The following is a 19,782-nucleotide window of genomic DNA, read 5'->3' on the forward strand; positions in this document are numbered from 1 at the left end:
CCAAAATGAGTTTCAAGAACTCATTACGTACTGATTCCTGCTTAATTATAAAATCAGCAGATAAAGGGGTGCTATAGTGGTATTACATTGAGATCAGTACAGAATGGAAGGTTTACGTGAACTAGGTGACACTCAATGTTACATACTGTAAAAGAGTCAGGGATTCTCCCTCAGTGCTGATGTCATTATATCACTGGGCAGCAGAGGGTGGAAACTACAGGGACCAGGATGCACTGGGCTCTGTAGCCCAGAGCTCATCCAGCAGGTGGTGCTGAGCTGCATGAACAGGCCACCCTGCTGAGTCATGGGGTGTAACCCAGGCAGGAGATTCATATGCTCCTCAGTCTGGAGTTTATTCACAGAGGTCCTAGGGTGAAAGGAGGCTTCTAAATCTAGAGGCTGATATCAGCCTCAAGAAACACTTTCCAGGAGAGTTCCCTAGTCGTGGATTACGGGGAACCCGGGGAAGTGAAGTCTGGAAAGGACTGTTTGAAGGAACTTACATTGTGAGACTGCTGATACTTGGCTGGCTGAGGTGAGCTCAATGTATTATTCTGAAGACTGTGTTCATGGGTTTGGCTGGGACTGTTCATTTGAACAGAGAAACTATCTTCCTTAACCCTATGAGGGAACAGGCTCAAAAGTTTGTATAAATAAAAGCGTTTCCTTATATCTTCCCTGAGCGTCTATGCTGTTTTGAATATATGTGTGCAGGGCTTTAGGAAGGTCTGGACTGGACTCTGTCACATGTGGTGCTGAAAACCGGGATCTAAAGTTTCTGACACAGAGAGACTGCCCCAAGTACAATTAGAGGCGGGGGCCTCAATATGGAAAGTTCTTTCTTTTGTTGCTGTTGTTTCTGAACCTCCAGAAACTGGAGACCTCAGTATAGAGCAGGGGTGTCAAAGTCCCTCTTCGAGGGCCGCAATCCAGTCAGGTTTTCAGGATTTCCTCAATGAATATGTATAAGATCTATTAGCATACAATGAAAGCAGTGCATGCAAATAGATCTCGTGCATAATCATTGGGGAAATCCTGAAAACCCAACTGGATTGCGGCTCTTGAGGAGGGACTTTGACACCCCTAGTATAGGGGGTTAGGTTTTTTTGTGGAACAGCCCAAGGGGACAAGCCCTGGCTGAAGTTAGTGAGTGAATTCATAATAGATAGCTGGGTAAGCAGGCGTTCTTTTCTGTTCTTTTCATTTTGAGTCAAGGAAGAGAAGAGGAAAGTGTAGTGCCGACAGTCTTAATTAAGCCATGTGGATACCTCAGCTAGCAACTCTTAGGTGTATTTTCAGCGGTGAAAGAGCTACCTTAATTACCTCTTAGAGTTCATCTGGAGAGCTACCATTGCACTGACAGAGAAGAAAAATAAAACAGGATTTGCTGAAAATCCTGGAGTGGACTTGTTAGGTAAAGGCAGTGCTCCAGGCTATGCAAAAGAGAAAAAAACAGCGGGTATCCTGGAGTGAAGTGCTGTTTTAAAAATTGGTACTGCAGGCTACACAGGTGAAGGGCCAGAATCTAAAGACTCAAAATGGGTATATGGGAGGGAAAAATGGCAGGACATATGGCTGCTCTTGCAACAGGATCCTGGCAAAAGCCAGAAAAGCACAAGAGGTTAAGTGCCCTGGAGTCAGCAATCAAGCAAGAAAGAGCCAAGAAGCTAGGCCACAGAGGGAAACAGTTTGTGAACCCAGGAGTTCTGCAAAAGCAAAAAGGGGGAAAAAAATCTAAGGAGAAAAAGGGGAGCCAGGATGGTCCCCAGGTAGAGGTTAAGTGCTAGTCTTAAGCACAGTCCAAAGGGAGGGGGGAAGGGAAACCACAATCCTGATGATTTGGAGGAGACTGAAGAATTGAATCAGTTTTCTGCCATGTTATCTAAGCCATGCGAAGAAAGAGAAACCCTGAAAGATCACCAGGTAGAGGTTCAGTGCCCACCTCAAGATCAAGCTATAGAGCTAGAGTCAGCTAACCACTATATTGAAGATCTGTTGGAGGATCAGAGATTAGCTGCAGAATGTGCTGTTCAGTTAAGGAAAGAAAGGACAGCTGCTGATGCTGGAAGACCAGTTGCAGAACCAAAAGGAAAAAGTGAAGGAAAATGAAAGCACTTTGCAGAGCTTAAGAGGCAGAGAATGTCAAACTCTGGACAGTCCTAGACCAAAAATCTAAGGTAGTAAAGAAACAGAATAACTAGTTCCAGGAGGGGAATGGGGAGATAACAGAAACCCAAGCAAGGCTGGAGGAGCTCCACGCCTTAGAGCAGGGGTGTCAAAGTCCCTCCTCGAGGGCCGGAATCCAGTCGGATTTTCTGGATTTCCCCAATGAATATGCATTGAAAGCAGTGCATGCAAATAGATCTCATGCAGATTCATTGGGGAAATCCTGAAAACCCGACTGGATTCTGGCCCTCGAGGACCGACTTTGACATCTGTGCCTTAGAGCTTGCCGTCATCTACCGAGAGGAGCAGCTGGGCAAAGAGAGAGGATGGAGCCAGAGCCAGAATGTTTAACTACAGGCTCGGCTGAAAGCCAAGACACAGGAGATTGTGATTGTTAGAAGCTGCCTGGAGCAGAAAGCAGAGGAGGTTACCCAGCTGCATGATCAGGTAACCTCTGTGAAGTCCTCAAATGCCGAAGCTAATTGTGGAAGGAGAGAAGGCAAAAGAGCTCGCCCAGGTTGCAGAAAGCAAAGAGAGGGTGCCTTGCTTGAAGTCAGCCAGGCATGTGAACAGTGCAAGCGGATAGAACTGCTGCTTGAAAAACTGCACTGTAAGGGGAGCTCGGTTTAATGCAGAGTAAACGGAAACCTTGTCCCTGATGAAGAATCAAAATGGGGCTCACCTGGATTTTTAAGCTATGATTTGATTTATTCTTGGCTCTTTGCATTTGAGATTTTTGGGACTCTGGATTATTTGTGGATGGCCCCTTTCTTTTTATTCACTCATGTGCACTTTGTACAATTCCATATATTTTATTGAAAAGGATGATCATAGTACAAAGTTTTGGGTAAAAAAAAAAAAAAGGTAAAATTGGGACGTTAAATGATGAATTGAGCAGACTTGTAGGACACCTGATTGTATGAGAATCTGTGTGGTGATTCTCAGATTTGAAAAAGTCCCTGATACTGACACCCTCTCTTATTTTCTAAAAAAAAAAATTTATACAACAATTAAAAAAAAAACATTTTGCAATTTTTAGTGATGGCAAGATAGGTACTGATTAACTAATTTTGCCTGGCCTTCAAGATCATTCACGGCATCCTTCCGCCCCTAATCCCTATATCCTTCCTCATCCGGACGCCTGCCACCACCATATCCGCTCATAGATATAAACTATCCTTCCCCTATCTACACGGCATCCTCCACGCTGGCAAACTGGGAAAATCCCTTCTCTCCAAAATCACAGGCCTTTGGAATGATCTCACTATCCTGCTGCGGAACTTGGGCTCCCTCCAACTTTTCAGAAAACAACTGAAAACCTGCCTTTTCTCTAACATCTCTTTCCCCTGTCCACATCCTCCTCTATTCACATGCTCTTGTAAATCTTTCTCCTCTCTCTTCCTATATTTTTAAACTTTGTAAACCGTGTTGAGCTCCACTTTCGTGGAGATGATGCGGTATATAAACTTAAGGCTTAGTTTAGTTTAGTTTTGATTCAGCGGGAGATTATTTTTGTTATTTCTTAGCAGTTTATCTCCTTGATTAAGTTTTGGGCTTTTTTTTGGGGGGTAGTACTTAATATTTAGGCATCTGCAGTTACACCAGCTTTAGAAGAAAGGGAAAAATGGTGCACTTGGATGGAAGAGAAGGGAAGAGGGAGGAGATATGGATAAACATGACTAAAATGGGAAATATGCAACTTGAAGGGGCGCGATCATGTCTTGGATGGGACTAGAGTGGGGCCAAAGAATAAACATGCTTTCCCTATTTCAGAAGAAGGATTCACATCTATGTCCAAACTAAGTAGGGTTACCAGACGTCTGGATTTCCCCGGGAAATATCCTCCTTTTGAGGACATGTCCAGGGGTCCGTCCGGGTTTTGAAAAGCCTCCTCAAATTGTGTTGGCCAGGGAGGAAATGCATGCATGCGCGGATGCCACGCCACGTCGTACGCATGCGTGTGACATCATCTTGTGGCATCTGGGCATGTGCGGATTTCCTCCTTGCCTGACAAGAGCAGGCAGTGGGGCGGGGCTAGGGCAGGCCTGGGGGTGGGACTAGGGCATTACAGGGCACGGATGGGTGGAACTTGGTGGGCCTGGGGGCAGGTCTAGGGGTCAGCAACCCTAAAAATGATCCTCATATATTTTGGATAATGACTACCATTCTCCTGTTCTTAGTGATCTCATGGATTAAAGTCCCTCAGTTTATGCCATCAATGCACTCTCTCCCCAATTATCATTTATTTGCAAAGAAGGAGCTAGAAAGCTCAATTCAAGTCTGTTTCAAAGGCTGGGCTAAGCAAAGCCTCTAGAATCTTACGGAATGGTTTTGATTTAAGCCCAGTACCATATGGTTGAAAATTAGCTAGGGGCATTACTGTAAGAAGTGAATAATTTACTTAAACTACTGGAAGGAGAAAAAAATGTAGCCAGAAAAAATGATAGAAGCACGAGGATCAGGGCTGGTTTGGATAATCTTGTCATTAAAGATATTTATAAAGATAGCAGTAATTTCTAAATGGTTCCCTGTGGTAAGAGGGGAGAAGACTTTCATAGAACCATAGTCCCTTTTTTCATCTTTAGCTTCCTATGTTGCAATTATAATTGCTATTCAGAAATCTGTCAGATTTTACTGCTGCTTAATGTCTTCTGTTTTGGGCGATTACGAACTACACAAGTAATTTTGAAAATGTCAAGTGGAGTAATTAAATTTTGTAATAGCTAGCTAGCTAAATGTACATGATCGGAAAATTTTTACCTATTGCTAGAGTTTGGCTGACAGGCATACTTTTTGAGCTTTTCAAATACACTGCAGAATCCCTGTGGTTTCCTGGAAAAAGTAAACTCCGTTTCTTAAAAAGAGATGGTACTGCTTAATTCTGTGCACCTACAAAAACACTCCTTGATTTTAAATGGTTGCAAAATCAAAACTTATTGGAATATGTTTATAAATAAGATGACAGCAAATACAAGTCCCAAAAAGCACAGCAAGCAAGATCTTACACAATCGCTTGCACTTTCGCCCTTATAAGCTGCAATTGGTGCAACCTTCGGACAATGCAATGTGACAAAATGAACAGATGTTCCTCAAGTGGCCCCTGAGATCACCGGACATTACTGTTTGTGACTTTTTCCTTTGGGGGTACGTGAAAGACAGAGTATACGTACCTCCACTACCCGCAACTGTGGATGAACTGCAGGAACGCATCACTAAAGCTATAAATGCGATCATGCCAGATATGCTTCAGAGAGTATGCTCTGAACTCAATTATCGCATCGATGTTTGCCGAGTAACGGGTGGAGCGCACATCGAGTGGATGTAATCAACAGATAGCATATGAAACTTTGAGTTGATGAAACTGTAGCCTCAAAGGTGAAAGAATATTCCAATAAATGTTGGTTTTGTAACCATTTAAAATCAAGGAGTGTTTTTGTGGGCACCCTGTTTGTGTATGTACTGTATATCTATATATTGGTGATATGTGCCAGTTCGGGGGGTAGAGGGACCTCTAGAGGAGAAATAGGCTCGCCTTTTAGACTGAGGAGGCAGGATGGGCTCCCAGATAGAGCTGACTCTTATCAGAGATATGAGTGCTTCTCAAAGTCATCTGAAGGTTGAGAGATAATTCAAAGTTAGTCATCATACCTCCGGAAGAGATCCTGGATTTAACCAGTTTATTGCAAAAATTGTGGTAATTTACATACTTGGCTTTTGGAAGCAATGGTCTGCTATTCCAAATAGCAATATTCAAAGATATTGCTCTGAGCACCCCAAGGACTGTATCTAGTGTAAATATCATGCTGTTGTTTTGAGCTATTAATGACAGGGAGGAACTTGAAATGGTGGATTCTACCATTTATCTCTTTACCGCCACCATGAATCTTTGTTTCCTTGCAAATTAGTGCAATTACACGGTAGTGTCAATACTTGTCACTAGATATGGTGTTGTGTTCCAACAGTATGTTGCTTTTAGGGTTTTAATTGAAAGAGGTTTGATATTCAAGGATTACTGATACATCTGCATTAATACTCTGGACTCCTGACGCAGGCCAGATGTCCGAAACACAGCCACGTGGATTCTAAATAAAGAAATGTTCTTCAAATTTGTGTGACTAAAGAAATTTCTTCGGCATACCATCATCTCCACTGTGTTTGGGATTCTATCATTTCCTCGGTTAACTAGTGATGCTGACTGGACCTTTTTTAAATATTTGTTTCTTCCTTGCAAACCATAAAAAGCTATCTAATTGGAAGATTATACACACAGGAGAAATATTCAGCCAGAGACAGTCTTGGCACAAGCCGCTGTGCCAAGGTATTCAGTGCTGGGTCCTATCTGTGAACCAGTATGTAATATCTGAGCTCAAAGCAGTTGCTGTGATTTGCCTGGGTACTGACAATATTCAATGGTGATACTTGGATAGCTATTCGGTAAACTTAGGACAGTCTTTTTACTATCCTAAGTTAACTGGATAGCTATCTAGGCCCTATCCCCACTGTCACGGAAAGAGTGGTCGATGCCTGACTCAGACTTGTCCTCCAGAGGGAAGTGGTGGAGACAAAAATGGTAACAAAATTCAAAAAAGGTGTGGGATGCACAGAGGATCCCTGGTTGGAACCCCTCCCTTCTGTCTAGGCTTTCTCACACTCCTTTAGAGGTCCTGGTGGGAGAAAGTCAGAGAGGCCCAGAAGAAAGAGGAAGGAGCCTCTATGACAGACCCTGGGGCTGCTAAGGAATGTTACAATAACCCCCCCCCCCCAAAACCTTGAAGCTTTACAGTCTGCAATGTAGGACAGGCTTCTTTATGTGATGTTAAAGACTGCTTTGAAGACTTTTATTTTTCAGGCTGATCTGGTAGGTCTGTTAGGAAACCAGGCCTCTGTCACGTTTATACTGAATAATCTTTGTGAAATTTGAATTGACAGCCTGACAAAGACAGGCTTTATTTTGTGATAAAGACGTCTTGTTTGAGATTTGATTTGGTTGCTTATATACAGTTCCTGGGCTTCAATGCTTGTCTACAGTACTACAGGGCAGAATGTTTGCGATGAGTTGTGATAAGCTGAGAAGAGAGTGTGTGGAAGGAGGTGAGCTATGTAAGAAGAAGAAAGAGTAAAAGGGATGCAGACTTTGTTCAATTTTACATGTGCTATATGGAAAACACCTCAACAACTAGTCTATTTGCAATATTGAAGAGGACCCTCTCATGCAGAATGTATTGCTGGAAGGGGCCTCCCTTCTCCCAGTGTTGCTGGTAGCTTTGTTTGACTATGATCCTGGATCTTATGCAGAATATTTTCTATCAATGTGAGCCTCCCCCCCCCCCCCCCACACTTGAAAAATGGTGAAACCCACTGATCTAGAACATAGGGAGAGAGGAAAAACCCAAAGCTTGTTTACTGCTAATTAACTTGTGATGAATCATTTGAAAGAGATGTATCCTAAATACAGATATTCATCTGGTACAAAATAATCAAATTAGACAAGGTGACTGAAGAATACATTTCAGAAAATTGAACACACAAGCTCATTTGTTCTCTCAGGTGGATGCTCTTTTAGGAATCTAGGCGAATAGCTGACATCCCCCCCCCCTCCTTGTTAACTGCCAAACAATTGGTGAATTCTTACCCTGTTTGAAAGATGTTAATCACAGCACAGACACTGGGGATGTAGGGCAACATTTCCTCTTGCTAAGGAGCAGAGAGCATGAATATACATGGCATATAATAATTCATTAGCAGGCAGCGGGCCCCATGCTAGGATTTTTAATGGAAAATATAATTACAAACTGTAGGAACACCAGAACTAGAGTAAGAATAATACACTTAAAAAAAAAAAACTTATTAGATTTTCAAATTTTAATAAAGGTATAAGTAACGGTTTTGATCACACACTCAGGATAGCACACGTTGGTTAATGCACAGAAGAAATAGAACGAGTAAACATTTTTTTTACAAGCAAATTCCATCTGTTAATGGCAAAAAAACTGAAGAAAATCTTAAAATAGCTAACAAATAATGATTCTATGAAGGAAAGACTAGTCAAAAGTGATGGACAGAAAAAGGCATTTTCTTAGTAAAAGAAGCCCCTATTGATGGACCCGACACAGACTGTGTTTTGGTGTCAAACACCTCCATCGGGGGAGTGGGGGGGGTGGGGGGGTCTTTGATCTGAGAGAGGGCACAAGTGCACCGAATAGTTCACCGTTTAATTCTGAGGTACACTGCCACCGACTCTTTGTCCCTAGTTCAGTCACCATAGAGAGGTAGCTTATGTTGAGGCGGAATCCTGTTGGATCATTCCGTTAGCAGATCGGTGTATTGTTATATCCATGAAAGAGGTCTTCTCTTTTCCACAGCAGTGTACCTTGGAACTGAATGGTGACAAATTCAGTCCATTTGTGCCCTCTGTCAAATCAAAGACCCCCGATGCAGGCATTTGACACCGAAATACGGCCCATGTCGAGTCCATCAATAAATCTCTTGTTGACTGGGCAACACTTGATAGTCCTTGGTGACATTTTGTCCTGATTCTGTGTTGTGTACTTTGATCCTCTTTGTCTCTTTAATCATGTCCACCATTTAACTTTCTCCCCACAATGCAAGTCTCCAGCATAAGGAGCATAAGTTGGAATGCATGCCTTCATGCAAGCCTGAAGATGCAGCTATGCTAGATGTCAGATTGTATTGGACGAAGCAGAAAAATAGATGAGATTGCAAAAGAATCATAAGTAGTTCTGATTGGATTTACACTATGTTCCTGAGCTTCTGCTAGCATTGAAGCTAGCTGCTCTTGGGCAAGCTTAGAAAGAGTCAGTGAAATAGCGTTAACTTGCACTTTGTGAAAAATGATGTGTACCAGATGAAGCTGATTAAATGATTTTCTGTCAGAGATCATAGGTTCTTGGAATACTTTCTTCTTGAAACGGTCCAGCAATCTCAAATTCCCTGCATTAAAAGATCATTATTTATTAAAAATCTTTTATAAAATTACCCCCATGGGAGTAGTTCTATAACAGTGCATCTATATATAGGCACTTCGATGGAGCATATGCTGTAAAGGAAAGTAGGCTCCTACTTTCCTTTATAGAATATTAGCATAATCCTTACATATGCATGTATATGGTTAAGCACGAGTACTTATGCCAGTTAGAAAGCTTATGTAAATGCTTGAACCTAATTGCTGGAAATGCATGTTAAGTGTGTCCTACCCAAATTCCACTCATATGTGCTATGTAATATAATGCATATATTTACTGAATTCAAAATCAGTTCCCCAAATAATATCTAGTCATAGACATTGGAGCACCAGAGTCTAGCCAGTACCAAAAATGTTCTTCCAGGTACAAAATGATCTTTCAGTTCCTCATAATCCATATTTAAGTTTTCATCATCTTGTTCTAAATTCAATATAATTGACGTATCTTCAAAAAATATAGCTAATCTCCCTCTAACACGATCATATTTCGTGTTTCGCCGTATCATGGTGAAGGTCCCTGCAAATAATTCCTAGAGGTTTTAGTAATACACAGAGAGGGGCATTTTTAAAACACACCTCTAAGTCCGATTTGGTTGTATGGCACTAGACGTCCAAAGTCAGCAGTAAGAAAATGCCTATTTTCAAAAGGCAAGCCAACATACGTTTAGAAAACTTTTTTTTTTTCCTTCAAACTCCTCTTTCTGGACATCCAGGCTATTGGGACGCCCAGACCGCCAGGACGTCTATTTTTATACCACATTTTCTACCAAAATTTCGTCCAACTCCCAAACGCCCAGAGCATGACCATTTGGATGTGGGAGGGGCCACTCCTATAATGGACTGGCTACCCAGATATGGCAACAGAGCAGTGGGGCAACTTAGAGGATACTGCTGTGAACTTCACATAAAGGGTGCCAGATAAACATTTGGAGATTTGGAGATAAACATCTCACCAGAACTCCCATATAGTTTATGGTGAGCCCCTCCAGAACCCACTATACCCACCTGTCTACAACCCGAATAGCCCTTATGGCTGCAGGTGTCACCTATATGGTAGTAGAGTAGTGGGTTTTTTTGGAGGGAGGGAGGCTCACATTTTGCACATTTGGCTTTTGGGACTTACTACTCCTCTCTATGGTTCACTAGCACACCTACCAGGTTACTCAAACACCTGTATGCAGCTCTGCTAGGCTTTCTTGATGTTCTGGAGATGGTTTACATTTGTATTCTGATCTTTGTGGTTGTGAGGGGGTCCATGAGCACTGGGGGTGTGTGTGTGTGTGGGGCAGACTTGCGAACTATATATTGGAAGTCATTTGAATTTATTTCAATCCATTTTTGGTTTCATTCAGTGCTTCTTCAACATAAATGTGAAATGTTGATTTCCACTTATACACCCATGTCTTCCAAGGCTCATCTAAAATGGTCTGCCTTCATAGACTATCTTAACCTTCTTTGATTCTCTCTTCTAGATTTCTTTTCTTCTCTTTCTCTCCTTCTTCTCCTTTCTTTCCTTGACCTCTGAGGGATTTTCTTTCTTCTTTTCTACCCTTTCCTTCCTTCGTTTAGCCTCTCCTCCCCTCCCTTTTTACTCTTTTCTCTCCCTTCTTTTACTTTTCTCTCCCTCACCCCCTTGTCTTCTCTTCCTACCACTTTTACCTTCCCTTTTTGTGTAACATAATTGGACATGCTTGACCATCGTACTGTATTATATTATCATTAATCCCTGATTTCTTTGATATTGCCTTTATATGATTGTCCTTGATTGTTCTTATGACCCTTGTACACCTTTTTCCTTTTTGTATTTCACTAAAACCCAATAAAATTTCAAGTTAAAGAAAAAAAGAATAGCACTTAGGCAAATTTTCAACTTTTACCATGTGTATGCACTTATATACATTCCTATGATGGTATTCTAAACATTTGTGCAATAATTGGCATGTAAGCCTATGTGGCTACCTGCCTATTTTGTATGTGCATACCTCTAGGCAATTTAATAAGAACCCGTCTGAGTACATCAAGTGCTCTTCTGCATGCTCAATGTGTTACAAATTATCTCTTACATGTGCAATAAGTCAAGTTTCATCCTGCTTGACTGCTGAGTTATTAAATACAGTTCATTTCCATGGTAATGATTTATCTTAGTAGGTAACTGTCATTCCTTTAAAATTGGCCATACTCGTGACATCTGATCTATGCTGTCTAACTGATTTCACCTACTTTAGGAAAAATTTTATTTTTAGCATGGCTTTGAAAGTGTTAAACCAGGGGAAATGTTGCTTTGTCTGCAAAGTACAGGACATCTGAAATTAAAGTTGTTTTACAATACAGAGTCCTTATTATTGTCCTCCATACTATTCGTCTAAAGCTTTTCATAATCACGGTGCTGTAAAACAAAAGGGTTTTCAATATTTATATTCATTTTCATCCATGCAGCATAATTTCCCTTAGTAGGTTGCTATAAATACAGTGTATGACCCTTAAAATTGGTATTTTTTTTTTTTTGCTTTTTTTTTTTTGCATAGGGATGGATGATATCACTTTACAAGATGATTTATATATGATAGGTTATTACATTCCACAGTGATTTGCTCAGGTCTCATTGAATGCACATCAATAATGAGTGCATTAGATTAAAATTTGAGCATGCATTTATTCAAAAGGCAATTTTAAATGCATTACTAGATGTACCCAATGATAATAAATTGTTTTGATGACCTTCTACAGATTATTTTGTACTGTAAAGTGAATACATATTGTCTAGAATATCTAGATTAGTCATTTTTTTTCCACTGCTTCTTACTACTATTAATTCTTTTTATTATTATTATTATAGTGGTTGTCCCTATCTCTTTTTTTTTTTTTTCTTCCTGCTTTAATCAGAATCCTGGTCCTGGTAATATTCATTTGTGGGGATTTTTCCTCTTATTTTAATAGATCTACCCGTCCCATGTTCCTAGGCAGTACAAACAGTGGCTCTGAAACTGGGAGCTATCCTACCAGCACTCCTTAAAGACATACTCCCCAATATTCAGCAGAAGTTAGCCATCTGGAAATAGCTCCAGGCTGGCTAAGTTCCACTTAGCCAGCTCCCTGCCGATATTCAGTGTAAGATAGCTAGCTATCTCCTGTTGAATATCCGGCATGCATATTCATTATGGCTATCCTGAAAACCTGACTGGCTGGTGGTCCTCCAGGACATGGTTGGGAACCCCTGTTCTAGATTATTTATAAATACAGTATATTAATAAATATCAGCCTCAGCATAAATTCCTGGGGTGTTCCACTATTTCTTTTTGTATTATTAGGCATATATTAATGTTAAATAAACAACCCCAGAATAGTATCTACTTCCAATTAAGCCAATTCTACTAATATAAACTCATATTCTCTCATGCATATAAGCACAATAAGGGGTGCAAAGTGCTCAGAAAATGGCTACAACATAGCTCTTTGTGCAATTTCTTATTCAAAGACAAGACAGCTCCATTTTTTATCATCACACTTATTATACATGATGATATTATAAGAGAAGGGAATAAAATGCACTTATCTTCTCGGACTATAGCTCCTTCTTCTCTGAAGATACGCGATGCGATAATTGGTGCTGTCAAAGATTTTCTTATTGTCCATTAACTTCTGTGCCAAAGTCCCAACTAAGATCCCGGTTTCGCCTAAAAAGACTTCTTCAGGGGTAAACTAAAAATCAATAATGTGAGTTAGACAAACTGTAATCAGAATAAAACTTCTTACATATTCACATGATGCACGCAGTGTAGACGCCACCACCTTGTTTTCAGCAACCGTCAAACAAGACGCCAAAGTCTCCTTGGTGCATTTGCACTTATCACATGTTCCTATTTTATGTGTTGCTATACGTTACATGCACACCCTATGCTCCCATCTTATTCTCATTGCTATACGTCATGCATGAATCACATATGCATTACTTCTGCGCAGAACTCGATGATTATATGAGCTTCATTTCACCTGTAGCAGATCTCTCCGTTAGCGATTCCGCTTTTAACTCAAAAAGAAATCTCATAAAATGTTGCTAGCGGCCACTTTGGGAGACATGTAAAATTACAAAATACAGTGATATTGCCAAGGCTTCGATGGATCCTATCACAAACTGGTCCACTACACTTCTCTATTCAGGCCTTGAGGGATCATGGTGTTACATTTGAATATAAATCTCTGTTTACAGCGCAACAATTTCAGGCCAACATTGCCACCATTTGGGGGGGGGGAGCGGGGTTGGATCCATTTCAATATGACAAAGACTAGATCTGTAAGGGAATGGTTCACCGAGAGCAAATGTTCCACCAAGGGTGCCTCCCATTTTTGCAACCTAATATTGCTGAGATGTTCTCCTATTCTGATCTTTATACTACGTTTTGTACAACCTATATAGTACTTATCGCCAGTGTTCCCTCTAAGCGGGCGGGTGTTGTGAGCAAACTTTTTTCACTGTGAGCTAAAAATATCGGGCGCCAGCAAGTTATGAGCCAAATAAATATGTTGCTTTCTACCACAGAACTTCCTTACGTTTGTATGGAATCTATCCCCTTTCAACTTTAGAGAGTGCCCTCTCGTTCTCCCTGCCTTAGCTACTAAGTCTATTCCCTTCAGTACCTTGAATGTTTCTATCATGTCCCCTCTCAATCTCCTCTGCTCAAGGGAGAAGAGGCCCAGTTTCTCTAATCTTTCGCTGTACGGCAACTCCTCCAGCCCCTTAACCATTTTAGTTGCTCTTCTCTGGATCCTTTCGAGTAGTACCGTGTCCTTCTTAAAGTACCAGTGCTGGACGCAGTACTCCAGGTGAGGGCGTACCATGGCCCGGTACAGCAGCATGATAACCTTCTCTGTCTCTTCAGTCCAGCATCTGCCCCTTCCATTCACTGTCTGTCTTTCCCTGCCATCTCTCCTCCTGCCCCCCCCCACCCCCCAATTTGGTCTAGCATCCATCATCTTCCTTCTGTTCCCCTCATGGTCTGGCATCTCTATCCTTCCCTCCCCCCTGTGGTTTTTAGCATATCTCTCTTCTCATTTCCTCCACTCAGATCTGATCATTCTCTGCTCTCTCTTCCCTTTTCTTCTCTGGTCTTCCTTCTCTATTTTCTGCCTCCATCTAAATTAAATTCTTTCTTACTATTTAGTCCCGTTTCCCTCTTTTCACTGTGTCTACACACAGCTTGTCACCCCTTTCCCTCACCCCTCCATTATCTTACTATTTTCTTCCCCCTTTATTTATCTCCTCCTTCCATCCAGTATGTGTTCTTTCCCCACTTCCATTCAGCATCTGCTCTCCCTTCTCAACTGACATCCATCTGCCTTCTGCTCTCTCTCCCTTCTTCTCACTTCCATCATCTGTCCCCTTCTCTCTCTCTCTCATCTCCTCCATTCCATCATCTGCCCCTTCTCTCTCTCTCTCTCCCCCCCCCCCCCAACTTCCATCATCTGCCCCCTTCCCCTCACCTTTGTGGGTCACTTTCTTTCCCCTGAGGGTGGCTCATGTCACAGGGGAAGCTTTGGCCGAGCAGAACCGCTTGATTGACAGTGGAACTTACTTGATTGATGTCGATGCTGGGGCCCGTTGCCGTTTGAAGGAAAAAAAAAAAGGTGGAAAAAAGGAACCTGTAAAGGCGAGAGGAAGGGAAACCTCCAGGACAGCTGCTTTTTGCCCTCCTTCAGCGGCCCAAGAGTTCAGACCAGCAGCGGCAGCTCTGTATGCTTTTAACTTCGGCACAGAGCTGCCCCTAATCAATAGTTTAGCGCGGTTTCATGAGGCAGCCTCGGGGCCTTTGATAGCCGGCCCGCTTCGATGATGCGATGTGGGCCGGCCTAGCAAAGGCCCCGAGGCTGCCTTATGAAACCGCGCTAAACTATTGATTAGGGGCAGCTCTGTGCCGAAGTTAAAAGCATACACAGCTGCCGCTGCTGGTCTGGAGGTGCGGAGACAAGGCAGGAGGCAAACGCGGTGGAAGGCAGGAGTCCCGGCGAAGGCAGGAGTCCCGGCACAGCGACTGCAACAGGAAGTTGCAAGTCAGCTGACGCCGGCCTTTCGTTGCGGCGGGGACCGAATCCTTCGCGGACCGGCAAGATTTTGTTTGCGGACCGGCGGTTGAAGAACTGTGCTCTACACTGTGTGCGCTGTGACGAGAAACTTGTGCGCTGCGAGGTAATATTTTGTGCGCCAGCGCACCCCAGCGCAGCTTAGCGGGAACACTGCATCGCAGGGGCATTTAACACAGTTATACAACTTGTGATAACATACAGTCAGTCAGTGTTATCCCTTACATAGAAAAACCAATCAGAACCCAGGATCCACACCTCCCCAGTCTCCCAACAATATTTACAATAAGAGCAGTGATTACATTTCAGATGACATCCTTTCCTATTAGTATGGGAGTGTTTTACTTATGAGGAATGTACCAACTGATCTTCCAAATTCCTGCTCCTTTTATATGCAAACTTCAGGTGAGCTTGGAAAATTCCATGGTATCCCAGTATGGGCCAATGGTATACCATGGCATTTCGTACCAATTTATTTTTCTGGGAATATGGTAATACACACACCAACTCATTATTACAGATCACTGACTTAGGTTGTAGTAGCTATTCTCTATAAGCATTATATACTCTATATGCTCTATGTAGTTTCCAGTTTATTATGGCTTGGTTTACAGCGGTGGTTCTCAACCCTGTCCTGGAGGACTACCAGCCAGTCGGGTTTTTGGGATAGCCCTAATAAATATGCATGAGACAGATTTGCATATAATGGAATGATGTACATGCAAATCTGCTCCATGCATATTCATTAGGGCTATCTTGAAAACCTGACTGGCTGGTGGTCCTCCAGGACAGGGTTGAGAACCACTCCGGTATATCATGCTGTAATAAACTTGAAACTGGAAACTACATAGGGGGCACACAAGTGATATGTATTTTGGGGACAAAATAAATACACGGTCTCGCTGGGTCTTTTTCATTAAGGAACCGTGGTTCCTTAGCTGATATTATTCCTTCTTCTGCTGACCTAAACAATACCTCCTCAATCTCTTTTTGAAATTGACCTGTAGGGTCACCTGCTAATTCCACATAGGTTCCACTGTCTGTCAATTGTATCATAGCCTTCTGTTCATAATCCCTATAATCTAAAATAACTATGGCCCCTTCCTTGTCTTCTCCTTTGATTACTATAGATGTATCTTGTGCTAGAGAGATGATTGCATCTCTCTGACTCTTGGTGAGATTATATATACCAGACAGTATCAACTGTTCAATAACTGCCAACTCCCTTAGCACCATTCTCTCAATAGCCTTTAAGGACACATCAGGCGGACCCGATGGAACCAATGTGGACCTCATTTCTAACTTGAGGCTCATTCCTCTCCTGAACTATTGCTTGATCTAGAAAATGGCACCCAGCCTTTTAAAAAAATTACTGCATATGCACTTATCGCTACCCATTTTGTAGTTCGTAAAGCCTCATGTGCTCTCCATACACTAACCAGTTAGGAGAGAATTCAAAAAATGATACTGAAATTCAGTTCTGCAAAATTTGAGCTCTAAGCATACCTTTATAGAATAACATTCAGTGTGAATTCTGTACCTAATGTTTGGGTGCCATACTTACACCTGCTAAAATCTGGGCAAATTCTGTAAATTTATGTGCAAATTTTTGGAACACAATCAATACGCCCTGGCCATACCCCTTTTCAGATACATGTAATTGAAGTTAGGCGCCATGCTTTGTAGAATAGCACATAGATGCATGCAAAAATAGTTAAGAATGCCAATTAATATCAATAATTGGTCGCTGACACCCAATTACTGATATTTTCAAACTCATTAGTAAATTTATTTGTGAGCGCATATTTGATGCCATGCACAAGGTTGGGTGCAGAAATTAGGGTGCACTATACAGAATCCAGGAGTTAGCATGCAATAGTATAGATGCACTCATTGGTCAGTGCAGGAATATGCACTGTCCACCTCCTTTCATGCCCCCTCAAAAAAAAAAAAAGAAGATAATTTTTAATGCATGGATAGCACACATACATTTGGCAGTTACTGCAGGATGCCTGAGCATGTCTCACAGTATGCCATTTTAAGCTGCATTAGAGATATAATAGTACCTTGTTCAGCTTAGTAAAAGGGTAGCTATACTTGTTGCAATTGAAAAAAATATTGCACAAGCAAATATTGCCAATATTTGGACCTCTTTACTATATATACACATATATTTTTTTGCTGAATTGTTCTGTCTGGTCCTTTGCTTGTTTTAGCAGCCATTGAATTATCCACACAAACTTTGCTAACTGTGTTGTATTGAATTCTTTCTTTGTATTGTAATTACCTAAGGAATATTGTGCCGTTGTATTAACAATTATTTGTCAGAAGCATTTTAAATCAAAGAAGAGTGATGAATGCTAATTTTCTACAATATAACTGCAATTTACATAAATTATATCTTGAAAAGAAAAATTGAATGGCTATATTTTTGTCAGTTATTGAAGCTGCAGCAAAATTGCTATACTGGTGTGCAGCAAAAATGAGAACTGGGAGAATCCTACCAATAATGACACATAGAAGGATAGATATCCCTCCTTGGAAAAAAATATAAACGTAAAAACCAAATCATTGAGTTCAGAGATGCCACTGATAGATGAACATCTCAAAGGATCAACATCTCCAAAGGTATTGAGAGAGATCGAAAACATCAACCTGGATTGGTAGTGTGGAATGTTGCTACTCTTTGGGTTTTGGCCAGGTACTAGTGACCCGGTTTTGGCCACCTTGAGAACGGGCAACTGGGTTTGAAGGACTATTGGTCTAACCCAGTAAGCCTATTCTTATATTCTAATGTTCTTATGCATTAAGAGAAGACTTTAAGTCATATGCCTCAATAACAAATTGGAAAAGACTGTAATACGGAAGGCTGGAAATCTAGAGTCCTTAAACACTGCTTAGGGCAGTGTTATTCACTATCAGTCTGTGAGGGCCAAGAACAGGTCAAACTTTCAGAATATCCTTAATAAATACAGATGAGAGAAATTTGCAGTGGAGGTAGTAGGTCATGGTTGCCCAAGTCCGGTCCTCGAGATCTACTGGCAGGCCAGGTTTTCAGGATATCCACAATGAACATGCATGAGAGAGATTTGCATACCAAGAAGACAATGCAGGCAAATCTCTCTCATGCATATTCATTGTGGATATCCTGAAAACCTGGCCTGCCAGTAGATCTCGAGTACCGGACTTGGGCAGCCTTGTAATAGGTACTGTATTCAGATCTCCTCGGTTGTCCACACAGTCATTGGACCACATCTAAGGTTACCATTTTTCAGGCCACAAAAATCTGGACAAATGGACCCCCCCTTTTCTGCCTCTGGCCCCGCCCTGTTCTGCCTCTGGCCCCGCCCTGTTCCACCTCGGCTTTGCCCAGTTCCGGCTTCACCGGCCATGGTGGTATTAGCTCCAATGCTTATAGGAATTCTATGAGCGTCAGAGCTAATACCACCGCAGCCGGTGATTTAAAAAAAAAAAAAAAAGCCTAATGTGGTTTCATAAAAGGAGACCCAAGTTATTAAATTAAACTAAAGTTAGAAAAGGCAAAATAGAAGTGGCATGGCTTATCAGATGGAAACTGTGTCATCATTGTAACAATAGTTCCAGAAAATTTTGGAATTACAACTTTAAGAAAATTGTGGAAAATGAAGAAGTTGTGCTCACCTGGGTCATTCCAGTTCCAAGTGATAGAAAGCTTTATGCAAAAAAAAACAACAAAAAACCCCAAACCCATATGAATGGCATTACTAGTAGAAATATCAGTGCCTGCCAAAAGACTATTCTGTACTATTATAAGAACATAAGAACATAAGAACATAAGCAGTGCCTCTGTCGGGTCAGACCACAGGTCCATCCTGCCCAGCAGTCCGCTCCCGCGGCGGCCCAAAAACAGGTCAAGACCTGTCTGAATCATCAGAAGGGGCTCCCCTGCCACCTTGGTTTCCCATCTAAGTCCTGCCTTCCTATCAAAGTCCTAGCCCTCCGGTCTACACATGCACGACCAGGTTGGTTTACTCATTTCCTGGCTAACTTCCTACACCCGTGTTACATCCCAGGTCCTCCCTCAGTATCCCACGATCCCTCTATCTCTCAGGAATCCATCCAATCCCTGCTTGAATCCCTGTACCGTGCTCTGCCTGATCACCTCCTCCGGTAGCGCATTCCAAGTGTCCACGACTCTTTGGGTGAAAAAAAACTTCCTTGCATTTGTTTTGAACCTGTCTCCCTTCAGTTTCTCAGAATGCCCCCTCGTATTTGCTGTCCCCTTCAGCCTGAAGAATCTGTCCCTATCCACCCTCTCTATGCCCCTCATGATCTTGAAGGTCTCTATCATATCTCCCCTGAGTCTCCTTTTCTCCAGAGAGAAGAGCCCCAGCCTATCCTGCCTCTCAGCGTATGAGCAGTGTTCCAACCCTTTTACCATTTTCGTTGCTCTCCTTTGGACTCTCTCAAGTACCGCCATGTCCTTCTTGAGGTGCGGCGACCAATACTGAACGCAGTATTCCAGATGTGGACGTACCATCGCTCGATACAATGGCATGATGACTTCCCGTGTTCTGGTT

General features: G+C 42.0%; 1 long non-coding RNA gene across 3 annotated transcripts in view; it reads left to right on the forward strand.

Annotated features, from left to right (window-relative positions):
- Positions 1 to 300: 300 nt before the first annotated feature.
- Positions 301 to 19,782, forward strand: part of LOC117366362 — a 520,534-nt gene continuing 501,052 nt past the window's right edge. For all 3 annotated transcript variants that reach the window (XR_004540568.1, XR_004540567.1, XR_004540569.1), the window contains exon 1: positions 301 to 535. This is a non-coding gene — a long non-coding RNA (uncharacterized LOC117366362). The remainder of the gene's footprint in view (positions 536 to 19,782) is intronic.

The sequence above is a fragment of the Geotrypetes seraphini genome, chromosome 9, assembly GCF_902459505.1.
Source record: "Geotrypetes seraphini chromosome 9, aGeoSer1.1, whole genome shotgun sequence".
NCBI classification, from domain to species: Eukaryota; Metazoa; Chordata; class Amphibia; order Gymnophiona; family Dermophiidae; genus Geotrypetes; species Geotrypetes seraphini.